Source organism: Acinonyx jubatus, chromosome A1 (assembly GCF_027475565.1).
Source record: "Acinonyx jubatus isolate Ajub_Pintada_27869175 chromosome A1, VMU_Ajub_asm_v1.0, whole genome shotgun sequence".
NCBI lineage: Eukaryota > Metazoa > Chordata > Mammalia > Carnivora > Felidae > Acinonyx > Acinonyx jubatus.
In genome coordinates, this window is record NC_069380.1 from 24,240,440 (window position 1) to 24,255,035 (window position 14,596).

Genomic DNA, 14,596 nt, shown 5'->3' on the forward strand with positions numbered 1-14,596 from the left:
TACTGGAAAGTCCAGGATTTTCTGGATTGAGCTGTTGGTAGCCCTGAGGTGCCTCAGCATCCCTTGTGGTGTCTCTTAACCTTGCTCACAGCTTTGTAAATAATCCATTAAACAGTGGCCCTTTAGAGTACGTCATCTGTTGTTTTGCTGTGACTCTAATATCTAATATATATAGGCTTACTTCCAATGGGCCATAACCCGAAAGGACATAGTCACTTTGAGGCCAAGCCAGTAAAGAGCCAGTGTGACTCCTCCCTTCATCAGGAAGCTAAGACCTCCAGGATGTCAGAGCTGCTATTTGGAAACAGCCCAAGTTCTTGAGCACTCTTGGAGGAAAGCCACGGCCTCAGACTGTGACATGAGCAGGAAGTGAACTTTTCTCAGGTGAAGCCACTGAAATGTCAGGGTTCGTTTGTTACTGCAGCAGAACCTATCATCCTGACCAACTCTCTTATTTAATTGAACCCTAATCCCCCACGATCTATGAAGTAGACACTCACGCTAATGCACATTTCATAGGTAGGAAAACGGATGCAAATTGCTTGAGTGTCTTGCAACAATACCAGAAGCAGCAGAGCTGGTGCTCAAACCAGATCTTTCGGACTCCAAGGTCTAGCTTCTACCAACGCACGGTATAGTTTCCCGCTAAACCATACTCCTTTGTGTGGGGTCAGGGGAATGTCTTCCTGCCATGTGTAGGAAGATGCACTTCCTGTCAGCGAATCTTGCAAATACAGTGTTATCCAGCAAAGGTGTATCCAGCAAAGGTTGAGGGAACTTCCCTGAGGCTGATGAAAGATGTGTGGAGAGCCCCTTAATACCCTCACTCGCCTTCCCTACCTGGAAAAGAGGGATTTGGGATTTTTTTTTTGCTTGCTTAGGCTTATAACATTACTCCTGTGGAAGTTTCACATTTTCCCCTTCTTGTCCAGAATGAAAGCTGTAGCTGTTTCTTTATTACCCCTGTTGGGTGTATTTCTTCAGAGAGACCAGGGGCCCATTTTTAGCAACTTATTTTTAAAATGTGATTCTTTTCTTTTTTTTTTTTCCAACGTTTATTTATTTTTGGGACAGAGAGAGACAGAGCATGAACGGGGGAGGGGCAGAGAGAGAGGGAGACACAGAATCGGAAACAGGCTCCAGGCTCTGAGCCATCAGCCCAGAGCCCGACGTGGGGCTCGAACTCCCGGACCGCGAGATCGTGACCTGGCTGAAGTCGGACGCTTAACCGACTGCGCCACCCAGGCGCCCCTAAAATGTGATTCTTAATGTACATAATGCCACTGACCGTATACACTTAAAAATGGTTAACATGATGACAGATGGTAGCTACACTCCGGTGGGCACAGCATAATGAATAGAGTTGTCAAATCCTATGTGGCACACCTGAAATTAACATAACATTGTGTGTTAACTATACCTCAATAAAAAGGTTTTTTTTTTCTTAAACTGTTCATTTACTTATTCTGAGAGAGAGAGCAAGCGGGGGGAAAGGGCAGAGAGAGACAGGGACAGAGGACCCCAAGCAGGCTCCGTGCTGTCAGCAAAGAGCCTGATGTGCTCTTGAGCTTGAACTCACCAACCTGTAAGCTCTTGAGCTCTGAGCTTGAACTCACCAACCTGTAAGATCATGACCTGAGCTGAAATCAAAAGTCAGATGCTTAACCAACTGAGCCACCCAGGTGCCCCTTAATTTTCTTTTAATACTAATGAAGTAAAGTACAAAAATAGCACCCCCAAAATAGTCCACATTGGAAGGTTTCTGTTATATGTGTTTGGCCCCAATAGAAATAAATGGTCTTGAAATAGGAGTCTTCATTTTCAATCGATTAAGGCACAAGGCTGCATCTTCGCCATGGATTATTTGCTTCTGAAATGCATGTCCAACACATTTCCAGAGTGTCATTATCAGCTGGAGGAAACAGGCTTTTGTCACTTGCAGGAAGACATCATTGACTCCAGGTCAGATCAGTTCCTTGCATTCAACGACGACTGTTTTTTCTGCTACCAAAGGAAATTCAGCAGCACGGTGACTTCTGAAATTTTGTGTGTAGGAAGGGAAAGCCAAAGGAGCATTGGTGGCCCAAGCCGGAAATGTGACCTATTGAGCTTTTCTGAGGCAATGGGGTCAGAGAAATCCTTTACGCTCCTGAGCTGGATGTGCTAAGCCTCAGCAGTTTGCTATGACTCTGTTGGGACAAACTCACAGGTAAAATTTCTGTCCAAACGTCCTACGTGTTTTCCCATAATCGGTTTGCCCCGGCTTCCTTCGCTGAGTTTTCAATGCATCTGGAGGGGGTCTGAGTGTGCGGAAACCATTCTCTCCTATTTATTTTTTCCTAGACACGATAGTGCTCCTTGGAAAAGAAAGCAGGGGTTTTACTTGGAAAAGCCAGCAACGTTAGTTAGGACTGAGCTCGTACGCATTTGCCCAGAGCCCTTTAAAGAATGAACTTGTTGGGTAAAGTGGGAGAGTTTGGGGTCAGATTCTCCGTGTAGTGGCTAGAGCCAAAATAGGCAAGGACTGTCTGAGATGGTTCCCACACCTATTGCTTGCTTACTGCTGGGCCTGGCCTGGCCTCGGTGGCCTTTCCCCCACTCTGTCCTTAGGGATGGTATGTTTTAAAGTAGCCACGTATTTCTATAAAGGGATGAGAATTCTCAACCCACTCTGAATCTCTTATTGCAAGGGCTGATGAAGTGTTTATTTTTCACCAACCAACCCATATCCACTTCTTGGTCTTTACTGCCCCCCACTGGACTGGGTCACAGGGCCTCCTACCTTCTCTCTTCCAGCTGGAGTTGGCCAACCCTACTCACCACTGAGGGGAGCCTGGGTTGGGGTATCCCCACCACCCACCCACCCCTGCCTCCTTCCTCCTTGCTTTATCACTGTGGCTCTGGCTATAGCTGAGGGTTTCCTCTCAGGTGGCCTCAGAGGATGTGGTGTGGCAGCCTTGACGGCCCCAGGTTTCGGCAAGTCCCCATCACTTCAAGCCAGCGCGGCAACGGCTTCTTGCTGTGCTGTTCCTATCTGCCTCTGGATGTTTGCTGGGTCTCTGCAGCACGCCCATACCTGAGTAAAGGTCCCGTCCTGAAATACTTCCCATCTGCCTCAAAGCATGCCTTCTGAGCCTGCAGAGGACTTGTCTGAGAGTTTCTCGGTTCCAAGAGCCTTTCCCGTTTGGACGAGAGTCCTTACTGCTGGGAAGCCGCAGCTGCATAATCTGGACACTGTGGAGCCTTAAGCCAGTTTTAATGTTTCAGGGTCGACAGTGCCAGAGTTGGTGGCAAAGAGATTTTGCTCTGAAAGAGATGATCCAAGCCCTTGCTACCCAAAGTGTGGCCCACACCCCAGCCGCCTCGGCATCACCTGGGAACTTGTTAGAAATGTTGAAACTTAGGCTCCACCCCAGACCTCCTGAACCAGAATCTGTAATTTAACAAGATTGCCGACAGTTGGGGTTTTCGAGAAGCACTCCTATAAGCCACGGATCATCGAGACCATTGTATATTACTCTGTGGGCAGAGCCTAGCTCAAAAGGGTGGTTAAGACCAGACAGATGGGGAGCGCTGTGAAATACTAACTGATTGCTCTTCATCCTCCAGGCTGATGAGAGCAGAGGAAATTTGGGTTATATCCCCTTTTAACACTCCTCCCTCTCAGACATCTCATGAGATCCTGCTCTGTTTTGCTTTTTCAGCCTAGCTCTAAGGAATCTGAGACAGGCATTCACCCTACGGCAAATTAATGGGAAGATCCATTTTCATTTAGTCAAAACCAAACATTCTTGAAGCACCTGCTGCACACAACAGAGTGCTATACAAGAAGAAATGATGACAGCAGCGGAAGAAGAGAGGGTGTTGGGAGGAAGTGGGAAAGAGCCCCGGGAGAAATTCACCGGAATTTAGTAACTGGTGGCACCCGGGTTGAGGGTGAGGTTGAGGGACAGTGTGGAAATGAGATAGTTTCTCGATGTGTTGCCTTTGTGGTTGGGGGTGCAGGGGTGCCGGGACCAGGAGGCTGCAGCTGGGAAGGCAGTGAGAGAAGGAACAAGAAGAGGATGAGTATCTCGGGGGCACTGAGATATATGAATTTGAAGTTTAGGACATCAATTGAAAAAGGTGGGAGGGACTGGGGCACCCGATGGCACAGTCGGTTAAGTGTCCGATGCTTGGCTTCCGCTCAGGTCATGATCTCACGGTTCCGGAGTTCAAGCCCCGCGTTGGGCCTCGCTCTGTCAACGCAGAGCCTGCTTGGGATTCTCTCTCTCTTTCTCTCTGACCCTCCCCCACTCGCACTGTCTGTGTCTCTCTCAAAATAAATAAATAAACTTAAAAAAAATAAAAAAGTAAAAAAAGAGGAACTACCCAGTAAACATATGAGTGACAGGGAGACGCAGTGTAGGAGTAAGAGGCTTGTTTCTCGAAGTACAAGCATAAAGTAAAGGAAAACACCCTTCTAACCACCTGCAAGGTTAGGTCAAGGGTGCACTGCGTCTTTCCTCATCTTTCCTGGGGTGGGGGGGACGGGGCGGGGCTCGGCAGGCAATCCTTTCCTCCCACACCACCTCTCAAAGCTCCTCACCTCTGGCACCTCCCGTGAGGAGTGGGATGTGACTTCCCAGACTCCTTTCCTTGCTGTCCCGAGACCCAGCACTTAAGCCTTTGGTTTGAGGGTTTTCACGCCAATCCCTATAGGAAATTGGAGAAAAGAAGTTGGAGCAAGAACAAAAGTGGTTGCTTGTGTAGTATTTTTACCCGGAGTAAATAGATTTTCTAAACGATTCAGCTTGGCACTTTCCCTGGACACCAAAAGTGCCTTCTTGGGAAATAAATGCAAAAGGAAATTTAAGTTGGCTGACTCTTTTGAGAATGAAAACAAAAGGAATCCTAATAACAAAAACCACGCTTTTGCTCTCCCTTTGCAGACTTGCTGTCTGCTTTTTTTTTCTTTCTTTTAACTTTGTTTACTTTTTGTGTTGTGTTTTGTTTTGTTTCTTTCTTCTTATTTGCCCTTCCCTCGGGATCAAATCTTGACTCTTGCATAAAGTCTCTTATATTTGGGGCGCCTGGGTGGCTCAGTTGGTTGAGGGTCCGACTTCGACTCAGGTCATGATCTCGCAGTTTGTGGGTTGGAGCCCCGCGTCGCGCTCTGTGCTGACAGCTCAGAGCCTGGAGCCTGCTTCGGATTCTGTGGCTCCCTGTCTCTCTCTGCACCCCCACCCCCCCCCCACACACACACACTCTGTCTCTCTCTCCTTCAGAAATAAATAAACATTAAAAAAAATTTTTTTAAGTCTCATATTTATATTGCAGTCTGTGAGGTCTCCTCATTGCTCTGGAGAATGAAATCAGATACTCCAACTGTAGGTATGTGAACACGTGCCTATAGAACTCAAATGAGTTACAAATGCTGCTAGGGCAAGATGAATAACAATTCCTCACACTAAACTGCATGTAGGACCTACGTGACACTTTATGCCGAGAAAGACATCGTCACTAACCAGGCAAATAGCTTGTAGTCTCTCCACGTTTTTTCGCAAGTGATTTCAGTATTCACTTTTCTCCTCTTTGACAAAGAAAGAAAACACCTCGGGCACCTGGGTGGCTCAGTCAGTTAGGTGTCGCACTCTTGATTTCTGCCAATGTCATGATCTCACAGTAGTGAGACTGTCCGGGCTGGGCGTGGAGGCTGCCTAAGGTTCTCTCTCTCCCCCTCTCTCTTTCTCTCTCTCTCTCTCTCTCTCTCTCTCTCTGTCTGCCCTGCTCTCTAAATAAATAAATAAATAAATAAATAAATAAATAAATAAATAAAAATTTTAAAAAAGAAAGAAAACAAACACTTGACCATCACCCCTACAGTACTGAGCCTTAGCCTTCTGTAGAAGATCTTGTGCTGCACAGAATAATGTTGATATTTTGTTTCAGTGAAATTCAATAATAAAAGGACTAATCTCAATAGTTCCACTCAAGTAGCCATCCTTTTACCCTCAGTTACTAGAGTAACTCGGGCAAAAGTCATTTCTTCTGAATTTATCAGAATAGTTGTGATGTGATGACAATTTCTTGGGAAGGTTTCTGGGAAAATTCTTTGCCTTTCGCAAATTAGAAGCAAGCATTGCCTCTTACATTTGATTGCTAGAAATAACTGGTGGACTCCCTCCTAACAAAAAATTATCAGTGCAATTTCTTTATGTGCATTCACTGAATAACATTCTTTGACACCTGTGAAGACATAATTTGCTTGATGTGGAGAGATCCTTACCCTTGGGAAATACACGATTTTGGCGGGAGCCTGTGAGGTTAATAATGTGGAGAGTCATGCAACAGAATTGTGTGTGAAGGGCCATGGGGGCTTGGAATAGAGAAAGTTCTAATTTTGTCGGGAGGAGAGAGGATGGATGAATAACTTCATAGGAGAGGTGACATTGAACAGCGTCTTGAAGAACGAGTAGGAGAGAGGCAGAGAGCATGAGCAAAGAGAGTAGAGTGAGGAAGGCACGGGTTTAAGGTACGTGTGTTTAAGATATGGGCTGTTGCAGAGGGAACAAAAAGGAGAGCGAGGTCCAGACTGTGACTGGCTGGTGAGGGAGGCATGGAAGTTTACAAGCTACCCTACAGATGGGGATGAGCGGCTGAGAGAGTTTTAATTAGGTATCTCTGCTTTCTTTATCATCAAGAAAATATCCAGATCCTCTGTTATTAAGAATTAAAAGAAAATCCCCATGAGATCTTATTCCCCAAGGTCCACGTTTACTTTTTAATGGGTCCGTGGCAGTCAGCTCCAGCATTACGAGGTCGCAAGGAGATCTCTGGACCAAGCTGGGCAGAGGGCTCTTCCAATGGTTCGGTAATCCCAAGATCTGACAAAGACGTTAAGCAAGATTCGATTAAACTCTGGCGCCACAAAAATAAACATAGTAGGATTATACAATTGATAAAAGGTGGTTTGCTCTCAGGATGTGAAGGTGTGGTCCCATTCGGTTCCAGGTCCTCCCTTAGCTTCCACATGCCTGCATGCAGATGTGTTTACATTAGTGAGAAGGGATGGGGGAAGGGGGAGTACCCCCTGGACAACCACCACTCAGAAGCACATGCCTAGACCTCTAACCTCCTCAAAGTCCACTGACCCTTTTTAACCAGAGTTCCCCCAAAATATTAACCCTTAGTGCCTTAAGGCATCCAATGCATTTCTAACAAATCAACTTCTTTACTGTGTGTCTCAAATGGCACTAACTACGGACTCAGGATTGCTGAGAAAATAGTCATTCAAATCGCTTTCTGTAGGGCTTAATTCTTCGTGCTCTTCTGATTATGAAACACTGGAGAAAGGCCCAGCTCCCTCACCTGCCTGCCTTAGGTCCATCTCCCAGGATCAAGTTTCCATGCGAAATTGATTCCAGGAAGCTCGCTTCCTTCAGGAGAGATCACACCTGACGTCAAGAATGTGACCTCACACTCACTTTCTCAGAAAGATTTTCTTGGATGATCTGGTGGTAGCGAGAAAGATGGGTTGCAGAGCGGACAGCCTAGAGGTAGGGAAAAAAGAGGGTACTATAAAGGCTCAGGAGGTTGGTGGGTTACCTTTGTGTAGCTCCCAACAAAGGGACAGGCACCCATTGATAGTATTTGTGCTGGGCAACTCTGTTCCCAGCCAGAAGGGACTCTCGTAAGGGAAGGCATCTCACCCGATCAGATTCTCTCCTCTGAGAATTTGAAACGTGGAAAAAAGACACACAATGGAGGATCTTTTGAGCTGATTAAATAATGGCAGGGCTTTAGGGAGATCAACTGTTAATTTCTTTTTGTAGTGATGACAACGTCCTAAACTTGATTATGGTGATGGTTGCACACGTCTGTGAATATATGAAAAACCACTGCATTGGTTTACATGGGTTAATGTCATGAAATATGAATTGCATCTCAACAAACAATGTTATTTTAAAAGTCTATGGAGAAGTAGATATCAAACTGCCTTTCTGAATTCCTCAGCAAGTCTGGGGGTTCAGCAGGGCCTCTGCTGGTGTCTGAGGCTCAGACTCACATGTTTAAGGGCCTGGTGGTGGTAACAGCTACAATCGTGCAGTCCTACAAGGCACTTCCAGGATGGCTTTGGCAGCATATTTGTGTCCAGCTGTGCTTGTCCTCTGATCCCAGGACCCCAGATCGCCAGAAAGTGGATACATTCTGTTCTGAACCTGAGCCCCAGGTGCTGGAATTCCCGGATTCAGCATCTGGTGTTGTCTCATTTGGCCTTTGACCTCAGCAGCTGGAGCCTAATACTTTTTGTGCAGAAAATAAATCAGCACACTCTAGCTTTGATATGATGATCAGGGCCGAACAACATTGCCATCTGAGGCCGGTGCGATCTGCCATTAATCAGAATAATTCAGAATACCCAAGATAGAGCTCTATAGGGCCTGCACTGTCAAATTAATGGATGGGAGGAAGAAAAATCATGTTTCCAGACCTGGCGTAAGTAGTTTGAAAGTTCAGTCATGTCGTTCAGACCATGTCATTCCCCATTAATATTCTAAAGGAGAGACCTCCAAAACGGAATGTGTTCACTCCAAAGGGGGCCCCAGATAATCCGTTGGGGTGCAACAGCATCGTATTAGAATTTCTATGTATTCTTTACTTCATCCTTTTTAAGTTTCTTTGTTTCTGTTTTTTGATATATAGAATATTTTAGGAAAATTGTGCAGGCATATTACTTATAAATAGATTAATGCAAATGCAGGTGCTCAAAAATTATGGATAGTTTTAGGCAACTTTTAAAAACGTTCAGGGGACTACTATTCTAAAGGATTTTTTGGTTTATTGCTAGATGGAGGGATTGTAAAGGTTGCCCTAGATGACACATTAATTCACATTTGAGACCTATCCCAAAAAGGAAACCTGGTTCGGAATACCTATTTGCAAAGATTTGTTATATAAAGTCATCTTAACAGAACTCAAATCTCTGGGGTTTAATCACCTCCCCACAACTGATGGGAGCAAACCCTCCGTGGCCGGCCCTGTTTGGGTTCCTAAGCTCTTTATCCTTCTTCTTCACCAGTTGGGCAGTTGGGTCCCCATATGTAGGTTCAGTCCTGCCCCAGCCTGAAGGACCCACCCAGACTTTAAACTGGCGGATTTAAAGTTTGTTTGTTGAGACCTACATTCTTGGCCGAAGGATCAGTCCTCCTTTGTTGCTGATCTAACTTCAGGCTACTTCCCCAATTCTGAGAACTGGCCTTGTGTTTTGACACTGAGACCAATTCCCAACCCACACCCTGTTTGTAGTAATTGAATCCTCTCGTATACCCTGTATCTAGGTCTGGATCCAAACAACCCACCTCCTACTCAGTCCTACAAGGATAGGGACAATCGAGGCCTCGCCCATCTCCAAGCCTATGATGCTGACAGAGATGTCAGTGGTTTGGGTTCTTGGAATGTTTACATGACAAAATGAAGCCATGCATAATTATCTCAAGTATTCTCAGAGCTGGCTATTAGCACCAGGTATTAATAACCACTAGGAATCTGCCTGATCAGCATTTAGATGTACTCCGTGGTGAACAAAGCTCATCCTTCCAAGAACACAAAGCTGTTGCATGGCACCAATCCCCTTTAAATGTAAAGCAAAATCAATAAGACTTCTGAGTGTATCCAATCTGGAGACGACAGATGGCTCCTTGCTGCTTAGCTCATCTTTGAGAACTAGGCACTACTTGATAATGGTGAGAAATTTAGCCGTGGTCAAGCAGACTCCCTGAACTCTGGACACCTGCAGACGGCCTGTCTTCTCTCCCTTGTCCAATCCTTCTTGGGTTGACACCCAAAAGCTGCCTCTATGCATTTAATTACGTGCAAGTTCTACCAATGTCTTTTTTTGCTTCTTAACTATTTTCACTTTTCCTGTGCTCTCTAAAGGAAAAAAAAAAAACCTAATGGTAGGAAATACACTCAAAACTTATAAAGCATTCGGAAGAGTATTTAGATTTGTCTTACTTTTTATATCCTGCCTCTTTATAAACTTGTTTATAGCTCTCAGCACATGACCACTCATCAGATTTCACGGCTGACTAAGGGAACTGGATCTCATTCTACTTCAGGTGGAGTCTTGTGGATGGAGACCCATTCCGTCTCATCTACCCACGCCTGTCAGAGAGGCAAGCTTGATCGGCTGTTACCTAACAACCAAACAACTCCTGGAGGTCTATCAAGGTCTTCAAAATTTTTATAGAATATTTCATATGAATATTTATGCATAATGTTTCCTCTGACTGTATAAGGTATACGTTCTTCCTGATGTCTACCTTAAATTCTTCTTCAGTAGTCCATCATCCTTGCTCTCTCTAGGGTGCTCACTATCACTGAGACCGTGGTTTTCAGTGGATGGAAACCAACTGTGGTTTTTCCTCAAAAGCTTACCTGGTAGTAACATCCCGAGAAGCAAGAGATCACTAAAAAAAAAATGTTCAATATTTTATTTATTATTAGCACTCCACCTTCCAGAGCATAAACCTTATATTGACTTAAAAGTTTCATTAATTGCCTTCAAGGAGCAGTAAACTCATATGAAAGTTCATGGAAAGATTCGAAATTCTGAGAAGAGAAAGCAGAGCGAAGCCAATTTCAGGGGGAAAAAAATACAGTCTCTAATACCTGGAGTGGAATCGCCTGGAGGTTTGCACTCCAGCTGAAAAAACTTAGAACCTTTCTAAATTTCTGACCCATAAAACATTAAAAAAAAAAAAATGGCTGTCCTGATTTAGAACAGAGTTTAAGGAAGAGTCTGAGCTGAAAACACAGATCTGAGATTCCCAAGCATAGAAGTGGTGATTAAAAAGTACTGGAAATCGAGAATATCACTCCAGGATGGAGAGTCAAAACAAACAGGGTACCAATCCTCGTGGGTGGTCCGAGGAGAAGGAAACTAAGTGTAAGCGAGACTGGGAAGAAAGGGTTAAGCAAGAAGAGACGGAAAATAATTTTGCTTTATTGAGTTTAACTTATGGTGGATTACCTGAAACTCTAAATTCACTCAGATCCATAGATTTTTTTCAAATGATTGCATGTTGATCACGTGGGAGGCAGTTGTTAAAAACTTGGAGTGGCAGAGGCAGACCAGATTCGGACATAAAGCCCAGTCCTTCGGGTCTTCGCAGTGGGTGTTTTTTTTAAAACATCATTATTATTCTTTTTCTTCTTTAAGATATACAGTAAAATACAATAAAATCCTTCTTGATTAGTAAACAGTCCCGTGCATTTTGACAAAGCGTATTGGTGTATCCCCAGCCCTTCTTTCTCTTGGCCTCACGCCTTTTTGAGATTTGCCTGCGTTGTTAGGTAGATCAGTAATTCATTCCTTTGTCATCCCTGAGTAGTAGTCTATTGTATGGAGGTATCATATTTGTGAATTCATTCCCCAGCTAGGGGAAACTTGTGCGTTTTCTCATTTGGGGCAATTTGCTGTAATACAGGTTTTTATGGGAACATAAATTTTCATTCACTTGGGTAAATACTTAGGAGTGGGATTACTAGGTCATATGGTAAGTGGATGCTTACTGTATAAGAAATTGCCAATTTCTTTCTCGAAGTGGCTGTACCATTTTGTGTTCCCACCAGCAACCTGTGAGCAGCGCAATGACCCCTCATCTGCGTTTGATATTATCAGGTGTTCCATGTCTTTAAATGTCAGCCATCCTGGTAGGTGTGTACCTCACTGAGGTTTTAATTTTGCATTTCCCTAATGACTAATGGTGTTAACGATGCCCATCTTTTCGTGTCCTTATTTGCCATTATTTATCATCTCTTGTCAGTGGGGTACTCAAGTCTGTTCTCCATAGTTTTATAAAAAAGGATTGTTTTCCTATTATTGAGTTTTGAGAGTTCTGGATACATTCTGGAAACAAGACTTTTATCAAATATGTAATTTGGAAGTATTTTCTCCCAGTCTGAATTGTCTTCACATTCTCTTAACAGAGTCTTTCAAAAAGTAGACGTTCTTAATTCCAGTAAAGTTCACCATGTCATTTTTCTATGGATGGTGACTTTTGTGTCATTTCTGAAGTATCCACTCATAACCCAGAGGTCACAAAAATTTTTCTCCTGTGTCTTCTTCTGGAAGTTTTAGGTTTTACATGTATGTGTAGGAGTTAATTTTTGTATATGGAGAGAAGTATGGATCAAGGTTTATTTTTTTTATTAAAAATTTTTTTTAATGTTTATCTTTATTTTTGAGACAGAGAGAGACAGAGCATGAGCAGGGGAGAGGCAGACAGAGAGGGAGACACAGAATCTGAAGCAGGCTCCAGGCTCTGAGCTGTCAGCCCAGAGCCCGACGCGTGGCTTGAACTCTTCAACTTAGAGATCATGACCTGAGCTTAAGTCGGAAGCTCAACCGACTGAGCCACCCAGGTGCCCCAAGGTTTATTTTTTTTAATGTAGCTATCCAACTGTTCCAGCACATTTGTTGAAAAAAAACTGTCCTTTCTCCAGTGAATTCAGTGAATTGCCTTTCCATCTTTGTCAAAAAGTCAACTGACCATATATGTCTGAGTCTATTTTTGGACTCTATTCTGTTCTATCATTCTATATGTCCACCCTTTCCCCAAAACCACAGTCTTGATTACTGTAGCTTTATGTTAAGTCTTTTTTAAATTTAAATTTAATTTTAATTTTAAATTAAAATAAAACAATACATTTATTTATTATTGAGAGAGAGAGACAGAGCATGTACAGGGGAGGGGCAGATAGGGGTAGACACAGAATTCGAAGCAGGACCCAGGCTCTAAGCTGTCAGCACAGAGCCCCATGTGGGACTTGAACTCACAAACTGCAAGATTATGACTTGAGCCGAAGTCGGATGCTTAACCGAATGAGCCACCCAGCCACCCCACTTTATGTTAAGTCTTGAAATCAGGTACTAATTATCTTTACGTTTGATCACTACACTATCAAGAAATGTCAGAATAACAATTATACCAATAACAATTATACTAACAAAGTCAATTAACTTAAATCAGAGAAAACAAATGAATGGTTAACCTTTTATCACAAACTCTCAGATAGATAAAACATGTTACTTCTAAGTCAGAACATGGTGAGTGCATATCCAGGCCAAACTGCTAGCCCTTTACAATACATAACATCTATCAAATAATTTTAAAGTACAAACCATGACCATTTTTTTATTGTACAATTTCTACACATAATCTTTAAACAAAATAACCCTCGTATTCTGGTGCTGACCTCTACGCTGCCATGAATCCACTGTAATTTCAAAACAACGTAAACAACAAGAGAAATAGAAATAATAAAGAATTCATCACTCCAACTTTTACTTTTCTACGGCAGCATTATTGCTTCATAACTATTTTTAGACTGAAAAGAAGGAGAATCTAAGAGCCTGCAGGCAACTTCAGGCAATTTTGATAACTTACACACTTTCGATTTTTGAAGGAAACGTGCAGCAAAAGAATGAAGGCAGATGACATTCCTCGCAGTGATGTTTTTATCAGACCTGCTACTTAACCCGCGCGCTGTGTTTCACAGGGGCCGGGTAGGGAGCCCTCCCGGGTTCAAGCCCATGGAATCGCACCCATGTGACTCTCAGCTTGCTTTCTGTGACAGCAAAAGAAATAGTACTAACTAAAGTCAGTAACTAAAGTTGTTAAAAGGTTAACGGGAATTATGCACGGAAGTGTTGACCTTAAAATAAAAAAAATTTAAGAAGAAGAAAGAGCTATGTCACGAAGCAAGTTTATCCAGGAATGGCCAAGAATTCTCCAGAAGAACAGATACTGAGGAAAGGTTAAAAATAGCCTTTCGTGGGGCACCTGGGTGGCCCAGTCGGTTAAGGTAAGGTAAGTCGGTTAAGTAACTCTAGATTGCGGCTCAGATCATAATCACGGAGTTCGTGAGTTCGAGCACTGCCTGGGGCTCCACACTGCCAGTGTGGATTGGGACTCTCCCCCCACACACCTTTCTCTCTCTCTTTCTCTCTCTCTCTCTCTTGCTCGCTCTCGCTCTCTCTACCCCTCCCCTGCTCACTCTCTCTAAGTAAATAAACTTTACAAAGAAAAACCTTTCGAGAATACAGCCTCATACGTTTTATTTTTTCGCTAAAATTCCTTTGAAATCTCTTCTTCCATTCTTATTAACATACGTCTTTGAGACTGATATCTCTACTATGTGTGTCGTTAAGGCAAAACAGAAATAGTTTAGATATAGATTATCCTCACCAAACAGTTTCTATCAATGCAATGTAGGTAACAAGCAAGAGGCAAATATATTTGTCATACAAAAAAATTTAAATATTGATATACACAACATTCACTGAAAGCGGGTATAGATATGTTTAATATTGAGAAAAGTATTTCACTCCTAATTTTTTGTTTAGTTATAACAGCCAAAAGTTATGAGCATAATACAGATTTTCTTTGTTCATTGCCAAAATCCACATTTCAATAAACCTGCATACTTTTTGTGATTCTTTCCTTTTTTGTTCTGTTTTTGCTACAGTTACGTGTGCTGAAAGGCAATTTGAAGTTTGCTGAGGCTGACAATAAAATAACGCAGATTGTTTATTTTATGTATTTTTGAA